Source organism: Arachis ipaensis, chromosome B5 (assembly GCF_059453495.1).
Source record: "Arachis ipaensis isolate K30076 ecotype BB chromosome B5, ASM5945349v1, whole genome shotgun sequence".
NCBI classification, from domain to species: Eukaryota; Viridiplantae; Streptophyta; class Magnoliopsida; order Fabales; family Fabaceae; genus Arachis; species Arachis ipaensis.
Genome location: NC_142440.1, coordinates 33,438,093 through 33,456,935, shown reverse-complemented (window position 1 = coordinate 33,456,935; position 18,843 = coordinate 33,438,093).

Sequence of the window (18,843 nt, the reverse complement as noted above, 5' to 3'; positions counted from 1 at the left end):
TTAGAGAAACTAATTGAGGCTTAAGCTCAAAATTGTTTGCTCCAATTGCAGGAAGTGAGATGCTTCTTCCATAGAAGTTGGAAGAGGGTGCAATAAAGTCACCAAGCATCTTCCTTGCATCTCCACCATTGTTATTAGGTTCGGCCATGTCTCCTTTTTTTTTCGAAAATTTCTGTCAGGTCCTCTCCAGAAAGTTGTGCCTTAGCTTCCCTTAGCTTCCTCTTAAGAGTCCTTTCAGGTTCAGGGTCAGCTTCAACAAGAATGTTCTTATCCTTGCTCCTGCTCATATGAAAAATAAGAGAACAGAAAAGCAAATATGAAATCCTCTATGTCACAGTATAGAGATTCCTTATGTGAGTATAAGAAGAGGAGAATAGAAGAAGGAGAAGAGAAAAACTCGAACACGGAGAAGAAGATGGGGTTCGAATTTTGGGTGGGAGAGAAGTGTTAGTAGATAAATAAATAAATAGAAAGAGATGAGAGGGGGAAGAATTCGAAATTTAAATAAAAATAAAATGAAAATATTTTTGTTTTTATTTTAAAATGCAGTTAGAGTTCGAAAATTAAGAGAAGGAGTAAAATTAAAATTAAAAATTAAAACAATTAGTTAATGAAAAGGAATTTTGAAAAAGAGGTTAGTGATTTTCGAAAATTGGTGAGAGGAAAGTAGTTAGATGGTTTTGAAAAAGATAAGAATTTTGAAAATCAAACAAAAAGTTAAGTGGTTAATTGAAAAGGATTTTGAAAATCAATTTTGAAAAGATAAGAAGTTAGAAAAGATTTTGAAATTAATTTTTGAAAAAGATATGATTGAAATAGAAAACGATATGATTGAAAATCATTTTGAAAAAGATTTGAATTGGAAATTAAAAAGATTTGATTTTGAAAATTAAAGTTGATTACTTGACTAACAAGAAACTAAAAGATATGATTCTAAAATTTGAAGATTGAACCTTTCTTAACAGGCAAGTAACAAACTTAAAATTTTTTTTTGAATCAATCACATTAATTGTTAGTAAAGATTTTGAAAATTATGAAACAAAATAAGAAAAAGATTTTTGTAAATCAATTTGAAATTTTCGAAATTATGAAAGAAAAAATGAAAAAGATTTGATTTTTGAAAAAGATTTGAAAAAGATAGAATTTTTTTTTTAATTGAAAATTTGATTTGACTCATAAGAACAACTAAGTTTTGAAAAAGTCAACTCAAATATTCGAAATTTATGAAAAGGAAAAGGAAAGGATATTTTTTTATTTTTGAATTTTTAATGAAGAAAGAGAAAAACAATAAAAAGACTCAAAACATGAAAATTATGAATCAAAACACACAATGCATGCAAGAACACTTTGAATGTCAAGATGAACACCAAGAAAACTTTGAAGATCAAGATGAACATCAAGACTTATTTTTGAAAATTTTTAAGAAAAGAAAAATATGCAAGACACCAAACTTAGAAATTGTCAAACTTTAGACTCTAACAAATTAAAAATGCATATGAAAAACAAGAAAAGATGCAAAACATAAAAAGCAAAGATCAAAAAAAGAAAATCATCAAGAACAACTTGAAGATTATGAAGGACACATGCATGAGTTTTCGAAAATTAAAGGAAAATTAAAAAGCATGCAATTGACACCAAACTTAAAATTTGACACAAGACTCAAACAAGAAACACAAAATATTTTTGGTTTTTATGATTTTATTAATTTTTTTTATTTTTAAAAAATTATTTGAAAAAAGAAAAATAAGGATTTCAAAATTTTTAATGAGAATTCCAGGAATCATGCAATGTTAGTCTAAAACTCTGGTCCAGGAATTAGACATGGCTTACTAGCCAGCCAAGCTCTCAGTGAAAGCTTCGGTCCAAAACACTAGACATGGCCAATGGCCAGCCAAGCTTTAGCATACAAATCAGGCATACAACAGCTGAATTGATGAGAATCAAAAAGCTCTTGTGATGATGAGTTGAAACTTCGGTCCAAAAGATTAGACATGGCTTCACAGCCATCAAGACTTCAACAGATCATCATGAAACTCTAGAATTCATTCTTAAAAATTCTGAAGCCATAGAATAATTTTTTTTTTGAAGATTTTTCGAAAATAAAATTAATAAAAACAAAAAGCTTAAAATTAAAATAAAATTACCTAATCTGAGCAACAAGATGAACCGTCAGTTGTCCAAACTCGAACAATCCCCGGCAATGGCGCCAAAAACTTGGTGCACGAAATTGTGATCTCTAGCAACGGCAACAAAAAACTTGGTACGCACCTTTATAATCTCAAATTCTTTTTCACAACTCCGATACAACTAACCAGCAAGTGCACTGGGTCGTCCAAGTAATAAACCTTACGTGAGTAAGGGTCGATCCCACGGAGATTGTCGGCTTGAAGCAAGCTATGGTCACCTTGTAAATCTCAATCAGGCGGATTCAAATGGTTATGGGATTTTGATAATTAAAATATAAAATATAAAATAGGATAGGGATACTTATGCAGTTCATTGGTGAGAATTTCAGATAAGCGTATGGAGACGCTTTTGTTCCTTCTGAACCTCTGCTTTCCTACTGCTGTCATCCAATCATTCATACTCATTTCCATGGCAAGCTGTATGTTGGGCATCACCGTTGTCAATGGCTACTTCCTGTCCTCTCAGTGAAAATGGTCCAAATGCGCTGTCACCGCACGGCTAATCATCTGTCGGTTCTCGATCATGTTGGAATAGGATCCAGTGATCCTTTTGCATCTGTCACTATGCCCAACACTCGCGAGTTTGAAGCTCGTCACAATCATCCCATCCCAGATCCTACTCGGAATACCACAGACAAGGTTTAGACTTTCCGGATCTCAGGAATGGCCACCAATAATTCTAGCTTATACCACGAAGACTCCGATCTTTCGGAATGGAGGCTAAAAGATAAACGCTCAATCCAAGGTAGAACGGAAGTGGTTGTCAGGCACGCGTTCATAGGTTGAGAATAGTGATAAGTGTCACGGATCATCATATTCATCATGTTGAAGTGCAAGCGAATATCTTAGAATAGGAATAAGTTTGAATTGAATAAGAAAATAATAGTACTTTGTATTAATTCATGAGGAACAGCAGAGCTCCAGACCTTAATCTATGGTGTGTAGAAACTCCACCGTTGAAAATACATAAGTGAAAAGTCTAGGCATGGCCATGAGGCCAGCCTCCATTGTCTAAGGACTAAACGTTCCAAAGATGTAAATACAATAGTAAAAATTCATATTTATACTAAACTAGTTACTAGGGTTTACAGAGATAAGTAAATGATGCAGAAATCCACTTCCGGGCCCACTTGGTGTGTGCTTGGGCTGAGCATTGAGCTTTCATGTGTAGAGACTCTTTTTGGAGTTAAACGCCAGGTTGTAGCCTGTTTTTGGCGTTTAACTCTGATTTCCAACCTGTTTCTGGCGTTTAACTCCAGAATAGGGCAGGGAGTTGGCGTTTGAACACCAGTTTGCGTCATCTAAACTCGGGCAAAGTATGGACTATTATATATTGCTGGAAAGCCCTAGATGTCTAATTTCCAACGCAATTGAGAGCGCACCAATTGAGTTTTTGTAGCTCCAGAAAATCCATTTCGAGTGCAGGATGGTCAGAATACAACGGCATCTGCAGTCCTTCTTCAGCCTCTGAATCAGATTTTTGCTCAAGTCCCTCAATTTCAGCCAGAAATTACCTGAAATCACAGAAAAATACACAAACTCATAGTAAAGTCCAGAAATGTGATTTTTATTTTAAAGCTAATAAAAATATACTAAAAACTAACTAAATCATACTAAAAACTATGTAAAAACAATGCCAAAAAGCGTATAAATTATCCGCTCATCACGTACGCGTCACAGCAGGAACGTGACCTCATTAAAGTGAAAACGCTAGGGTGATTTCTGAGCTTTTCAAGCCCAAATCCAACTGATTCCAGAGACTATTTCATGCAGAATTCAAGATCGGTCAAGGGGGCAGGAGCAATTAGTTTAGTTTTTATCATGCTTTAGTTAGTTTCTAGAGAGAGAAGCTCTCTCTTCTCTCTAGAATTAGGTTAGATGTAGATTAGAATTCCTTAGATCTAGGTTTAGTTCTTGCCTTGATTTACTTTTCCTTTACAATTTCTTGTTCCTTTACCTTTACTTTCCTAGTTTACTATTTTACTCCTTGTATTTGTTTACTTTGTTGTTAATGCACTGTTATTCCTTTTATTTTCTTTTAATGCAATTTATGTTTGATTTCTTTTATTGTTTAATTAATTTGTTGTTGTTAATTCCTTGCAATTGGTAGTTGTATATTTACATTTCTTGCAATTTTACCATGCTTTCCTTTTATGCCTTCCAAGTGTTTGACAAAATGCTTGGAAGGATGTTAGAGTAGATTTTTATGTTCTTGGCTTGGGATGATAACTTAAGTGAACTTGAGTTGCTAATGTCCAAGTGATTGATGATTGGTGTCCATTGACTCTATCTTCCACTAAGTTAATTAGTGAGGTGGCTAGGACTTATGAATTAGGATTGATAAAGCTCATTTGACTTTTCTTCACTTGTTAGAGGATTACTTAATGAGATTAATCCTTGCAATTATCATGTTGTGGTTAGTGACAAAGATAAAGATTCTTGACCATCAACCCTTGCCAAGACCCTTTTGTCATTAAAATTTCATTTACTTTCTTGCCATTTATTTTTCTTGTCTCTTATTCAAAACCCCAAAAACACTTTGCCATAACCAATAACATGAAGACTTCCCTGCAATTCCTTGAGAGACGGCCCGAGATTTAAATACTTCAGTTATTTTTATTGGGGTTTGTACTCGTGACAAACAAATTAAATTTTGATTGAGGATTGTTTGTTGGTTTAGAACTATACTTGCAACGAGATTTTATTGTGAAATTCTTTACCGACAGTTTTCCTACATCATGAGGCTTTGGAGATTTTTTTTATTATTTTTGTTTAAGGATAAAATTATCTAAAAAATATTGTTTTTGGACAAAAAGACGATTTTATAATGTTTTGTAATGTTGAGGATGATTTTAATAACGAAAAAAGGTTGGGGACGATTTTGATTTTTGCCTCAAACCTTAGGGACGAAAAAAATACTTAACTCTTTGTGTAACTATTAACTTTAATGACCACTTTGATGCACGAGTGCAACTTCAAGAACCACTTTGAGACTTAACTTGTGTGAGGTTATATTAGACTTTTTACTTTTGATAAGTACAAATCTACTTTAAAAAATTTTAGTTTAGGTGCTTTGAAAAGCACCTCAATCTTTTAAAAGCTACAAATACAAGTACATGCACAAGCATATGGTCTTTTTTATTTACCAAGCCCTAAATAACGAGCTTGTGTTTTTGAAAAACATAAACACTTCAAAAAAAATTACCAAACCAAGCCATAATTTACTTAACCTAATGAAACTCAAGACATTATTATTATTATTGTTGTTGTTGTTGTTGTTGTTGTTGTTGTTGTTGTTGTTATATAGATCAATTAAAAAATACATAACTAAAATATTTTTAATTAAGATTTTTATCAAATTTTAAATATGCTCGTAAAATTTTGTGTACTAAAATATTTCCATCTATTCTTGTTTTATGCAGAGAGTCTCTCCTATTTATTCAACAGAGGAGAACAAAAACATGAGATTTTTTGGTTGATATTAAATCATAGATTTCCTTATGTCAACTATCTATTTTTTGCAGACGACTCAATTTTGTTTAGCAAGGCAACCAAAGAGGACTGCCAGAATCTCATTTGAATTTTACAAACTTATGAATCAATCATTGGTCAAAAGGTTAATATTGATAATCATTAATGTCCTTTAGTCGTAGCACTCCAGAACCAAATTGGGATTGCCTAGCAAACATACTTCATGTTCCACATGTAGGCAATCAGAACAACTACTTGAGTTTACCGATTGTGATGCAAAGATCTAAGAGGGATACTTTCAACTGCATTAAAGATAAGCTTACTTAGAAGCTACAACATTAGAAGACAACTCTCTTTTCAACAAGCAGAAGAGAGGTGTTAATTAAGAAAGTGGTAACAACAGCTCTAATTTACACTCTAAGGTGTTTCAAGCTACTAGAGTCACTAACGGAAGATATCTTGAGAGTTATAATGCAGTTTTGATGGACAAAGGGGATTAGAGTGAAGAATGCAAAGGATAAGATAGAGGATTTCATGCAGGTCGAAATCTCAAAGATTGTTAAACTTCAAAGATCTTAAGACTTTTAACCTTGAAATGATAACTAAGCAAGGTTGAAGGCTTTTAACAAGACCTAACTCTTAGGATTTTAAGGTATATCAAAGCAAATATTTTCGGTTCTCTAACCTTTTAAAAGTTGGAATCGAAAAATAACACCTCATGGGGTTGGAGAAGTGTACTTGAAGGCAGAAAAATCCTAGAGAATGGGATTCTATGACAGATTAGAAGAGAAACAACAATAAGCATCAAACAAGATTTATGAGTAAAAGAGTTTACTACCATCAAACCTATCATTACCCGTAATTCAGTTCACACACGCGAGTGGGTCTCGATTTGCAGCTTCTAAACAGGACATGGAACCAAACTCTAATTGAAGCATGTTTCAATCCTCAAATTGCAACATCCATACTCAACATAGCCATGCAAGAAGAAGATGAAGTTACCTGGATGAGGGAGAAATGAGGAATGTATATAATAGCTTCTGAGTACTAAATCGCCTTCCAATTATTCCACCCACCAATAAATTTTCTACCAGAGTAGTGCAGAGTCAAGTCCTTTTGGTCATCAATTTAGAATCTTAGTTACCAACCAAAAATTAAAAATTTCTTGTGAAAAGTTATGCATGAAGGATTACCTATGAAGCAGTGCCTGGTCTTAAGAATCATAATCATGAGTTTGAATTACCTAAGATGAAATGGAGCAGACTAGACAATGTTCTATTCCCTTCGATCATGCCTAGATGTAGTAGAGGCTTGGCGAGCTTGCAATCTTCCAGCCCTCAACCAAGCCAAAGAACCATGTAAATGGTAAATTGGATTAGAGAAGGAGCTCCCCATGCGTAGGGAATCGAAGAGAAAGAAAGAGCTGGAAATGATTCTCACCTAGAAATTTTGGAAGGCCCACAACAAACATCTCTTTGAAGGCCGATGAAAATCCCTCCACTAGTTGCTGAAGGTGCTTGCGTTGCCATAAGCAAAATGAGGAACTGAGTCTGAACTTTCCCTTTCTTTTTCTTGTAATGGATATTTTAGTTGGAACTTTTCCAATCTTAACCCCGTGCTTGTATTAGTATTCTAAACATTTTATTTCTTCTCAGAAATAAATTCACTTCTTTTGACAAAAAAAAAAAAATTTTCCTCTAACCATTGTTCATTATTCTTTTTCACAGAGTAGTCTCCAACTTCTGCTTTCTATCATCTCCAAGTTTTCTACCGTCACTAGGCACCAGTCGTAGTGGTTTTTTTCATTACCACAAAGAAAAAAAGGCAATAAAATTTGGATGTTCCATGAACATTCCCACCATGAATGTAAGAAGAATACGCTAGCATCTTGCCAAATTTATTACTTAGCCTTGGCTTCCTTCTGCCAACACATTTCATCTTCTCTTCGGTGTCATAGCAAAGAAAACCTTATCCATCTCGTCTCCATCTTCTGACTTTATTGTCTTTGTTCCTCTTCAGATCTTCTTAGTAATAGGAAACAACCGACAACAAGGACGAGATATGCTTTTGCATTTATTTTAGCATCGTCTTCATCTCATTCCTCGCTCCTCATTCTCATTTCCATTGTCATTCCCTTAACCTATTAAACTACCACAATCGCTTTATTCATATTAACACTTTTGTATTTTTTATTTTTTTAATTAAAAACTAAATTTATTTGTCTTGTCTTGTTCATTTGGGATGAGATTGAAAACGGTGTTGTCAAAAAATTGATAAATCGGGGGTCTAGCCGATTCAGTTTGTAGATTGGACCATATTATCTTTAGAAGTGGTCAATAATGGTCAAACCTGTTGAAAACTGGCTAGTTCATTGCAAACTCTTCTGGTTCATGCTCCACGTTCGTGGGTGTACTGTGCTCCGCATATCCACCATGCTCTAGCTTTAGAAAATTGCAAAATTATTGAAGACATGATTCGACACAGTGACGGAGGGCGATGATGTAGTGATGAAGAAGCATAAGAGTTGTGAGACGAGGCAGAGGAGCCAGCAATCGTGGCAGCAACCATGTGATAGTGGGGGTTGTGATTTTTTTTTTTTTTTGAGTGTGAGAGAGTGCCTCTGGAGGCACACTAAAATTTAAAAGGAGTCACGTGGAGAACTAGGGATGGGTTCTTCGAGAAATTAGGTTAAGGTTTTTTCGAAAACGAGCAAAATAACGCTGTTTTAGGCAAGTGTACAAAAAAAGAGCATTTCGAATTGGCCAGGTTATTTAAAATTATCGATTCACTAGTTTTTTTTTCCAAAACCAACCAGTCCGAATCGATTTTCACTAGTTCTTTTTCTTCTGTAGTTAGATACTTCAACCGAACTGGCTTTGTATCTGGTTCGCCAATTTTTCGGTTCGACTAAACGATTTAGTTCGATTCTGACAACTATAACTCCAACAATGAGGGTGCCTTTTTTCCACTAAGTTGCCTTGTTCTTTGTTATTATAAATTCTAGTTGTTAAATATATAGTAAACCCATTCCAGTAGATAGTTTTATATTAATATTAATTCACTTTAATTTTAAATTTATACTCACTTATTTTTTTAATTATTTACAATTATTAATATAAATATAATTTAAACGTGTAGAAATAAATAAAAAAAAATCAGTTTCATTAATTACATCATATTATTAATGATTGATGATATTTCTTAATATGATTTTTCAATAACTTTTTATAATATATAATAATATGATAGATATAAAGTGATTAATTAGTTATTGAAATATCAATATAATAGTTACTTTACTACAAAAATAAAATTAAAAAAACTTATAATGAGAAAAATAATTTTTTATATAATTATTTAATAACAACCAGATTAACTGGTTCAATAAATAATCCAACGATTGAATCAATAATCTAATGATTCAATGTTCTGACCGGATCAATTATCAGTTCAATTTTGATGACTATAATTGAAAAGCTTTTTGTTGATTTTATGAAATATAAAATTTTAATTTGAATTTGAATTTAGGTTTGAAGGTGGTGTTACTGACGAGAGAGTGAGAAAGACAAAGGCAATGATAGTGCTGAAGTAATGAGAATACAATTGACAATTTAATAGAATTGTAATTTAGGTGAATTTTACCCGACCTTTTCTAAAATAATATGTAATTTATCCTCTATTACATGTCGATTTCTAATTGAATGATATCTTACTTTGATTATTAACTATACTAGAAATTTGAGTTGCTTTAATCTAATTAGAGTTAATATCTTAACCATAATAAAGTCATTTTTAATTAATTTATTATTTAAAATAGATAATTATATAATTTCTAAAAATATTACTAGTCAAATCTTTTTTTTCCCAAATCATTCTTTTTGAAAGAAAACTTCTCTGTCATTCCCGTAACTTCCCGCATCTTACAATGTTATTATTTAAAATGTGGGATAAATAAACAAAGAGAAAATGTCCATTTAGTCTCTGAGTTTTCAATCGTTCTTTAAATGTGCCCCTAACTTTAGAAAATTGCCAAATAAGTCTCCGACGTTATAAAAGTTGATTTACCGTTAGTCCTTTGCAAAACTGTCGTGAGTGAGTTGCTGATGTGGCTGTTAACTGCCATACTGGTTGCCACCTTGTGCAGTGTGACGTGGATACTACAAGAATATGTTCAAAATGGTGCCCAAATCAATCCCATCAAATTTAAAACCCTAAATCCCTGAAATTGAGAATCATCTTCGTTACCATATTCTCTTTTCTTTGTTCTCCTCTTCTCTTCTTTGAATATCAAAATCTACTTTGCAGCATCATTGTTGAATAATGATGGGTGGTGGAGATACAAATCAAGGAAGCTCAGGTAGGAACTACTCAAGTGAGAAGAAAGGCATCTGACCCAGAGTCGCTAGGAAAGCTGTATTTTGCAACTGTGGTATGCGAGCAATAATCAAGTATTCGGGGACACTAGAGAATCCAGGAAGACCATTTTATATGTGTCATAATTATGAGGTTAGTAATTTGTCCAACAAATATCATATTTCCTTCCTTGAAGAAACACGGTTTCAATGTTGCTTTCTTATCTTTCCAATTTGGAAGTCATTGTAACTTTTTTTGTTGGGTTAATGAATACAATGAACAACAAAGTGTTGGTCAATTCCAACAAGAAGCAATGAGCGAGTTCAAATGGAAGCTAGAAATTTTGGAGAGCGAAGTTAATTCATTGAAGATGATGATGATGGTTACTGGATTTTTAACAGTGGCTATTGGTGTTGGTCTAATTGCTTGTTTGATGAGATTTTTAGTAAGCAAGCAATAGGTAGTAGAATGTTATAGCCCAAACCATTATTATGTATTAGTTAAAGCAAGATACTGTGTTATGCAATCATGAAATTGAAATGCAATGTTGAAACAAGTATTTTGATTCATTTTGAGTTTGTATGTTTCTCAGCGCTCATTCCTAATGTTGCCACATGCATTATTAAGAAAATTAACATGATAAAAGACAAAGATATCCAAACACAGAAATTTTAAATTAAGATTTCAGTTAACATTAATTATATAAGATAATTGTTATATGTGTTGATGCACACAACACAAAGATAAACATTAAAATATAGCATTTAAACAAAACACCTAAATAGAAGAGTTCCAATTAACTTCGCAATAACATGGTTAACCAAAAAAAAGCCCAAATTCCTAGTTAGGTCTAGAATTCCTCCTCATTTAAACTTCATGCACTCTTTCGAGGTGGCTTGAACCCAAAAGTTGTACGAATTTCATTAGTGTTTCCATTTTTTCAGTAGTTCCAACACTTGCTCCCTGAATTGTCTGCAATGAAATCGAACCTGCAGATGAAGCATCTGATGCAACATTCTCATTGCGCCTAACTAACAATTTGTTCCTTTTGCAAAGTTGCTGCTTTGGTTGGTCATTCATTGCACAAACCTGTGTTTACACAAAAACAAAACATTATCAATGTGCATAATGCCATGTCAAACTAGTTACAAATTTCATATCAATAGAGGTTACCTCTTGATTATTTTGATCCTGAGAGAGATGTTGTGACTGAGGGACATTTTGGGACGGTTCAACTTCAACGGACCCTTCTTGGTTTCCTGAACCATTACCTTCCCGTTCACCAACTGCGGCACTTTGTTGATCTCCATTGGCATTATCTCCATTAGTATTTTCTTCCTGCTAAGCAGCTGCCGCTTCTTCCGCTGCCCTCAGCCTCTTTGCCAGTGCACAACTTCTTGTGGTATGACCAACATTTCCACAAGTTTCACATGTGAATTTTCCAAATATCCTCTTCATCTTGATTGCTTTCTTCTTTTGGTTTCGTCCAAGGGTGCCTTCACTTGGATCTTTCTTCCTTTTATAAATTTTAGGCCTTCCATGTGATTTTCTTTTCAAGGGGGGCAAGCAAGGTGTTTCCTCTGCCTTCTCCCACATCTCTTTACCCCCAATAGGTTGATATGTTATTCATAGGTCATGTTGTAGGAACCCATAGTGAGTCATGCATAGACATAGTTCTCTGGCCTTCCGTTCATGACTGCAATGGCTGCTATAACATGGCGATAGGGTAACCTTATAATAAAAATCAGCAACTTAGTTAATAGATAATTACTTATTAAACAAATAATAGAAACTTTTGGTTCAGAATACTATGTTATACCTGAGAGTTGCCATGCTCTGCAGCTACAAGTTTGGTTTCCCAAGTCAATAACGTCATTGTTTGGCTCACCATGGACTTCGAACATCTCCTTTGCCGTATCACTAGACCACATGGGTGTATGATATCTACTAAAGTATCTTTTCTTAGCAAGCCTGTTTTGCTGCATAAGTGGCAAATGACCGACATGACTTGTCAGCTTAATCTTATTTCTGGCCATACTTGTCATGGCAAATCTTCTTACTTCCTCTAGTAATGTCAGAATTGGCTTGCATCTGTATGGCTTGGTTGTTGAGTTGAAAACTTCACACATATTGTTGTACACATTGTCATTCTTCGAAAAATCTTTGTGATGGGCCCTTGTCCATGCCTCATTCAAAAGCTTGTCCTGATATACCCAAGCCTTCTCATTCACACTCTTGATAGCCTGCATGTTCCTACTGAATTCTGGCAGAATAGTCGCCCTAACAGATTCCGACATCAAATTCTTAAGATTTTTGTCCTTCCATTATTTTTGAAAGTTCTGGATATGGTATATTTTTTATTTATAAAATCCGTCAAAAATTTAAAAAATATTCTTAATTTTTATTTTGTATTAATTATCTAATAAATTTTTTATTTACATTAAATATATTTTTGATAGTTAAATTTTTAAAAGACTTATGATCAATCTAACAATAATACATAATACATATGTCTGATTTATTTGTATTTAAAATTATAAAATTATTGTTAAATTGATCCTAAATTTTATAAAAAAAAATTAACCATAAAAAATATATTTAATATAAATTAAAAATTTTTAAAACAAAATAAAACAATAAAATTTAAAAAAAATTAAAACTTTTAACAACTTTCTATTACAAAAAATATAATTTATACAAAGCTAAAATGTTTCTAGTTTGCATACGTGACATTAGGGACAGCATTCATTCCATTTTTACCAACTTCACAGTGCACCATGGACGGTATTCAAGTCACTAGCTCAACGTACTACAACTAATTACCAATTTAAAAAATAAAAAACAAAAACAAAAGAAATAATGCATTTAATGTGACCATGATTAGAAATATAATTCACACTTTATTATTTTAAGATTTTAATTGGTTAGAAAATTTCTAATTCTTCAATAATGTGCAATTTAGAAGTCAACACATGATGACTATGTCTACGTTTTGACAAAAATAAAAACAGTAAACCTATCATATAAATTTTAAGATAAATTATATCCAAATTTTTGTATTTTAAGATAAATTATTCTTTATTATATATTATCGTAGTTGTCAGAACTGAACCGGTGATAGAACCGGTCAAGTTACTGGGTCACTGGGTCATTGGTTCAACCGGTGGGTCACTGGTTGAATCGATTGACCCGATCCTATACAAATAAAAAATAAAATATAGTCAAAAATTTAAAATTAAAATTTAAAATACATATTTTCACTAACATTTTAAAAATATCTAGCTATTCTAAAACAATATGAAACAGGAACAATAAGTATTTTGTTAATTTTACTCTATCATAAATATTTTTATTTTGTTTTTATATTAAAATAACTATTATTTTTTAATTTTAATAATTTATTAATTAGTTTATATCTATTATACTATTATATATTACAAGTATTTATTGAAAAATAATATTAATAGATATTGTATAATTATAAAAAATAAGTGAGTTTATAATTATTGTTAAATAAAAATATAATTAATTTAAGAATGAATGAGTTTATAACTAAAATTAAAATAAATTAAATAGAAATAAATTATTTGCTGAAAGATATATTAATTTGCATATATATTGATAATAAGCTTAATAGCTTGGTGGTTGTGAGTATCATGCTTTTTCTTGATGAGGGGGGTTCGAACCCTAATTTCAACATTTTAGAAAAATTTTGAAACTCAAGCGGTTTGGTCGAACCAATCTTACCAGTTTTGACTGGTTCATTTTGGATTTGACCGGTTCGCACCGGTTCGTTGCCTCATCCGGTTAGATCATCATATCGGACCGGCTTAAGGTTTGGTTCACCGATTTTTTAGTCGAACCAGCCGGTCCGGTCCGATTTTACTAACAATGTATATCATAGTATTATTGATTAAAACAGGTTGATTTATCATAATTAAATTTAATTATTTATCTAACTTAAATTTTAATCACTTAACTAATGAATTATCGTATAATTCTTTTTACAATTTATAAAAATTATTAAAAAAATTCTATTTTATAATTTTTCTTTCTCAAACCATGTATTTATTAATCATTTTCAACCAAAAAAATTTTAAAAAATAAAATGAATAGATAAAAATAATTCAAAAGACATACAAAATTCTCATAATACTTGATAATTCTATCTTACTTCTTTGGTATTTTTTAAAAAAAAATCATTTTTCGTACAAAACTTCGTACAAAGACCAGACAAATTGAAAAAAAAAATCCGGTTAAATTCGGAATTGTTGAGAACATGAGGAAAAAATGGAAGAGATAAAGAATTATGTAATCTACACACAATTTGAAATTCAAATTTTTTTAGTGACTTAAAAGAAAATAAATAACAACTAAAAAAGAAAAAATAAACAAAAAACTGCTTAAGAAAGACAGTCTCGTTGAATACTACTCTCAAACTCCTTCCAAGGCAACGAAAGCTCCACTTGGGGAGAAAGAGTCCTCATTGCAGTCTTTGCCATGATGTCTGCTACTGTATTTGCATCTCTGAAGATCAACTGAAGATCAGCACGCCATTTCCAAGACATGATATCTCGGATTTTTAACACCAAATGATTAATAAACCCAGAGCAATCCTGTAAATTATTGACAATAGTAAAAGCCTCCACACAGTCTGTCTCACATATAATGTCTCTTTGTCCCGAGTCCCATGATAAAAGAAAGCCTCTTCAAATAGCAAACAACTCTCCTTGCAAAATGCTACGACTCTCAATTGTTCCTAGACAGCCTCGTTGCCACCTTTCCTTCCAATCTCTGCTAACACAAGCAAAACCAACTCGAGCACTATTGCCAGGATAGCTAGCATCACAATTAATCTTAAAGGTACCCACTGAGGGGGGGAATCCAAGAGCCACTAATGGTGGAGGGGATAGATAGTCGTTGCAACTCAAAAATATTTCAGAGCTCCTTTTCCAAAGACAAAGCCATACCAATTACCTTGTCTGTGGTCCAATACTTGTGAGGATGAAAGATCTCGTTATTCCTCGAACACCAAATCCACCAGAGACCAAAAAAGAATCTAAAGGGGCGCTGTTTGCTGTTATGTAAGAACCAACTCATCAAATCTACTGGTTGATCGAAGATCCCTAAAGCTTGCCAAACTAGTTGGGCTTTTGGACAATCCCGAATATAATGTAAAATCGATTCCTGACCTGAGAAACATCGTGGACAGCTATCCGTATGCGAAATGCCCCTCATAAAACGAAATGCAGTAGTAGGAAGAGCCTCCCGAAGACATAGCCAGGCCAAAAATTTGTGCTTTTCCGGAACATGTTGACGCCAAAGCCAAAGCCAATTACCCCTATCCTCCTAACTAAACATCTTCTTACTGAGCCACAAATAACCACTACGAGCATCATAAACCTTTGAAGCCGCACCAGTCCAACACCAACCGACCTCTGAACCATCTTGAACATCCGAGTTGTAAGAGTTAATGTTGCTTTGCAGAGACTGATTCAGAGGAGAATAGATATTCTCAAGGTTCCACTGTCCAGATGACCAAAGGTCCAAGATCCTGAGATCCGAATAAAAAATGTGAACATAATCCATCTCCTGACACAGTCGCCCCTCTCTTCTCCATTTAGAAAACCAAAAGTTCTGTTCCAAATCCCCAATGCACCAAATAAAACCTTCCTTCAGGATATCCCAGGCTCGACATATACTCTTCCAAACATAAGATCCCCTTCCTCGAGACCGACTGAAACAATCATCCTTAGAAGAATGGTATTTCTCCGTCAACAGTTGAACCCATAGCTTGTCCGTGGTGAAAAAGTTGCCAAACTAGCTTTCCAAGAAGAGAAATATTAGCACAAAAAGGGTCTCTAATTCCCAGACCTCCAAACTTCTTAGGGGTGACCAACACTTTCCAGTTAACTAGATTCAGGCCTCTACCATCAGCTTGACCCTTCCATAGAAAGTTTCGCATCATGGATTCTATCTTATTAGTTACCCCCTTTAGGGAAGAGAGATACTTGCATGCGGTAAGTAGGAATTGCAGTCACTACCGAGTTGAGCAAACAGAGTCTTCCTGCCTTATTAAGCAATCTCCTTTTCCAGCTGGCTAGCCTTCCCCGAATCTTATCCAGAACATCGTTGAAAGTTGTGCGTGTCACCCTAGAGTGATTAAGGTTCACCCCTAAATACTTGCCCAAGTTCTGGACGAATCTGATGGAAGACACTCCGGTGAAAATCTCTTTTCTTGTCGCTGAAACATTCTGGGAGCATAGTGCTTTAGATTTCTCCACATTAACCTTCATCCTAGAGGCTCTGCAGAAATTTTTCAAAGCTACCATTACAGTTTGATCTTGCTGTTTTTCAACTTTACAGAAAAGAAGCAAATCATTGGCAAACATCAAATGAGAAATTCTTGGACCCCCTCTAGAAACCGTAATCGGCTTCCACAAGCCCTTATCAACTTGCTGATTAATAGAACAAGATAATCTCTCCATACACAACACAAACAGATACAGTGATATAGAATCTCCTTGCCTAAGACCCCTGCTCGGAGTGAAGCTATTTAATCTATCCCCATTCCTGAGGATAGACAGTGAGGAAGCAGTGACACAATGCATAATCAGATTGACTGTCGGAGGAGGAAAGTCAAAACTCACAAGGGTTTGTTTCAGAAATCCCCAATCCACTCTATCGTACGCTTTCTCCAGATCAATCTTAAAGGCCAGGGTACCTTTCTTTGACTTTGTCTTCTTCATAAAATGAAGAACCTCTTATGCTACAATGATGTTGTCTGGGATTCCTCTCCCCAGGATAAACCCTCCTTGAAGGGGCCCAACAATCTCTTTGAGATGGGGACGAAGTCTATTAACCAGGACCTTCGTTATAACTTTGTAAACCACATTACAGAGACTAATAGGTCAGAAATCCTTCATGGAAACCAGGTTTTCTACCTTCGGAATAAGAACCACAAGAGTTTCCATCATCCTTGGATCCATATCCAAACTAGAGAACGCATGCCAAACCATAGTCCAAACATCAAAACCAACAATCTCCCAATATTCTTTAAAAAGAAAGCCTGAAACCCATCAAGGCCCGGTGCCTTAAAAGAATGTATACTGAAAGCAGCCGACTTAACTTCTTCTAGAGTAACTGGCGCTGTGAGGCTACAACAGGCTTCATCATTCAGGGAAGGCAGCGGCACATCACCAAGACAACCTAAGCCTACATCCTCCGACTAGCAGAATAGGCGTTTATAAAAGGATTCAGCTTCCCTTCTAAGGACCTCCGGGTCCGTTTCCCACACCCCATCTTGAAGAAAGAGACCATGAATCTTATTATGCTTTCTCCGCACAAGAGTTTGGACATGAAAGAACTTGGTATTTCTATCCCCAAATTTTACCCACTGCTCTCTAGATTTCTGAAACCATAGAAGTTCCTCCTGCACAAACGTGTTATTAAATTCCTCAATCTGTTGTTGTTCTTTTTGCCACATAGACAAATCTTCCATTATTTCTAGTCGCTTTTGAAGGAAATTAATCTGTCTCTCCAATTCGCATTTCCTAACGAAAATGTTGCCGAACACTTTAGAATTAAACTCCAAAGAGTTCTTCTGCACTTCTGAAAGCTTGCTATGCATCTCTTTATAGCTAACCTGCCATGACTGGTTCACAATATCTTTGTAATCCGGATGAGTTGCCCAAACCACAATAAACCAAAAAGGTCTATTCTTTTAATTGGATGAAATTAAGAGAATTTATTTTATAAAATGTGTTATCTCAAAATTTATGATTTTATGTGTTTATATATATCTCAGTATATATCTCAATTTATTTATTCAGTATAAGTTTATTCAACATGTACAATCCTAATTGAACTATAATTGAAAATAAATTTTATTGTACCGAAGAATTTTCTAATATCTACCAAATATATAATATATGTTTTTTAAAAGATATGATGGAAGCAAGAGAGAATTATCAAGATATAGTGTTTTGGAAATTTATAATGTCTCTTGAATTTTCTTTATATTTGTTTTTTAATTTTTTAATTTTTTAATTTTTTTTTTAATAAATATGTTGTTTAAGAAAAAAAATATACTATACTTAATTAGTTAGGTTATTAAAACTTTGATTAAATAAAAAAAATTAAATTTAACCAAAATACACCAACCTATTTCAGTCAATAATACTGTGATATATAAGGAAATAATTTACCCTTTAAAACGGAGAAAATGTGATAGAATTAGGGATAATAATGGGCATTCATAGGGGACATTAATGCCGCCGTCCCATCCCATCCCCGTCATGAGTCTCCAATTATTTCTCCGTGCGGGAGAGACAGATATCTTCGGATATTCATGGGTATTATTAAGTTTTAAATTTAAAAAAAAAAATTAACACAACCATAATAAAATTCTATACAATTCAACCAAATGGGTTATATTACGTGTACACTAACTATTAAAATCAGTCACCAGTATAAAATACATATTAGAATATAAATATACATTGAAAATAAGTTAAACCAAATTAAATCACACATACTGATAGCTGATTTTAGTGGTTAAATTTTGATATACAAATAGCATTTTCCCAACCAAATATATCAAATTAAATACAATTCAAATAAATATTTAACATAATAACATAGATATAAAATTTTTAACATATAAATTAAAATAAATTAAATTAAATTTACTTATACATTTAAAATAAATTAGGCTTACTTATACAGCTTAAATATATAAAATATATTTAAGTAAAGGATATTTAAGTAAATTCCTTTTCACAAGTCTCTATACTGTCCCGTTCCCATTTATTTGTGAGAATGGGTTTTTATG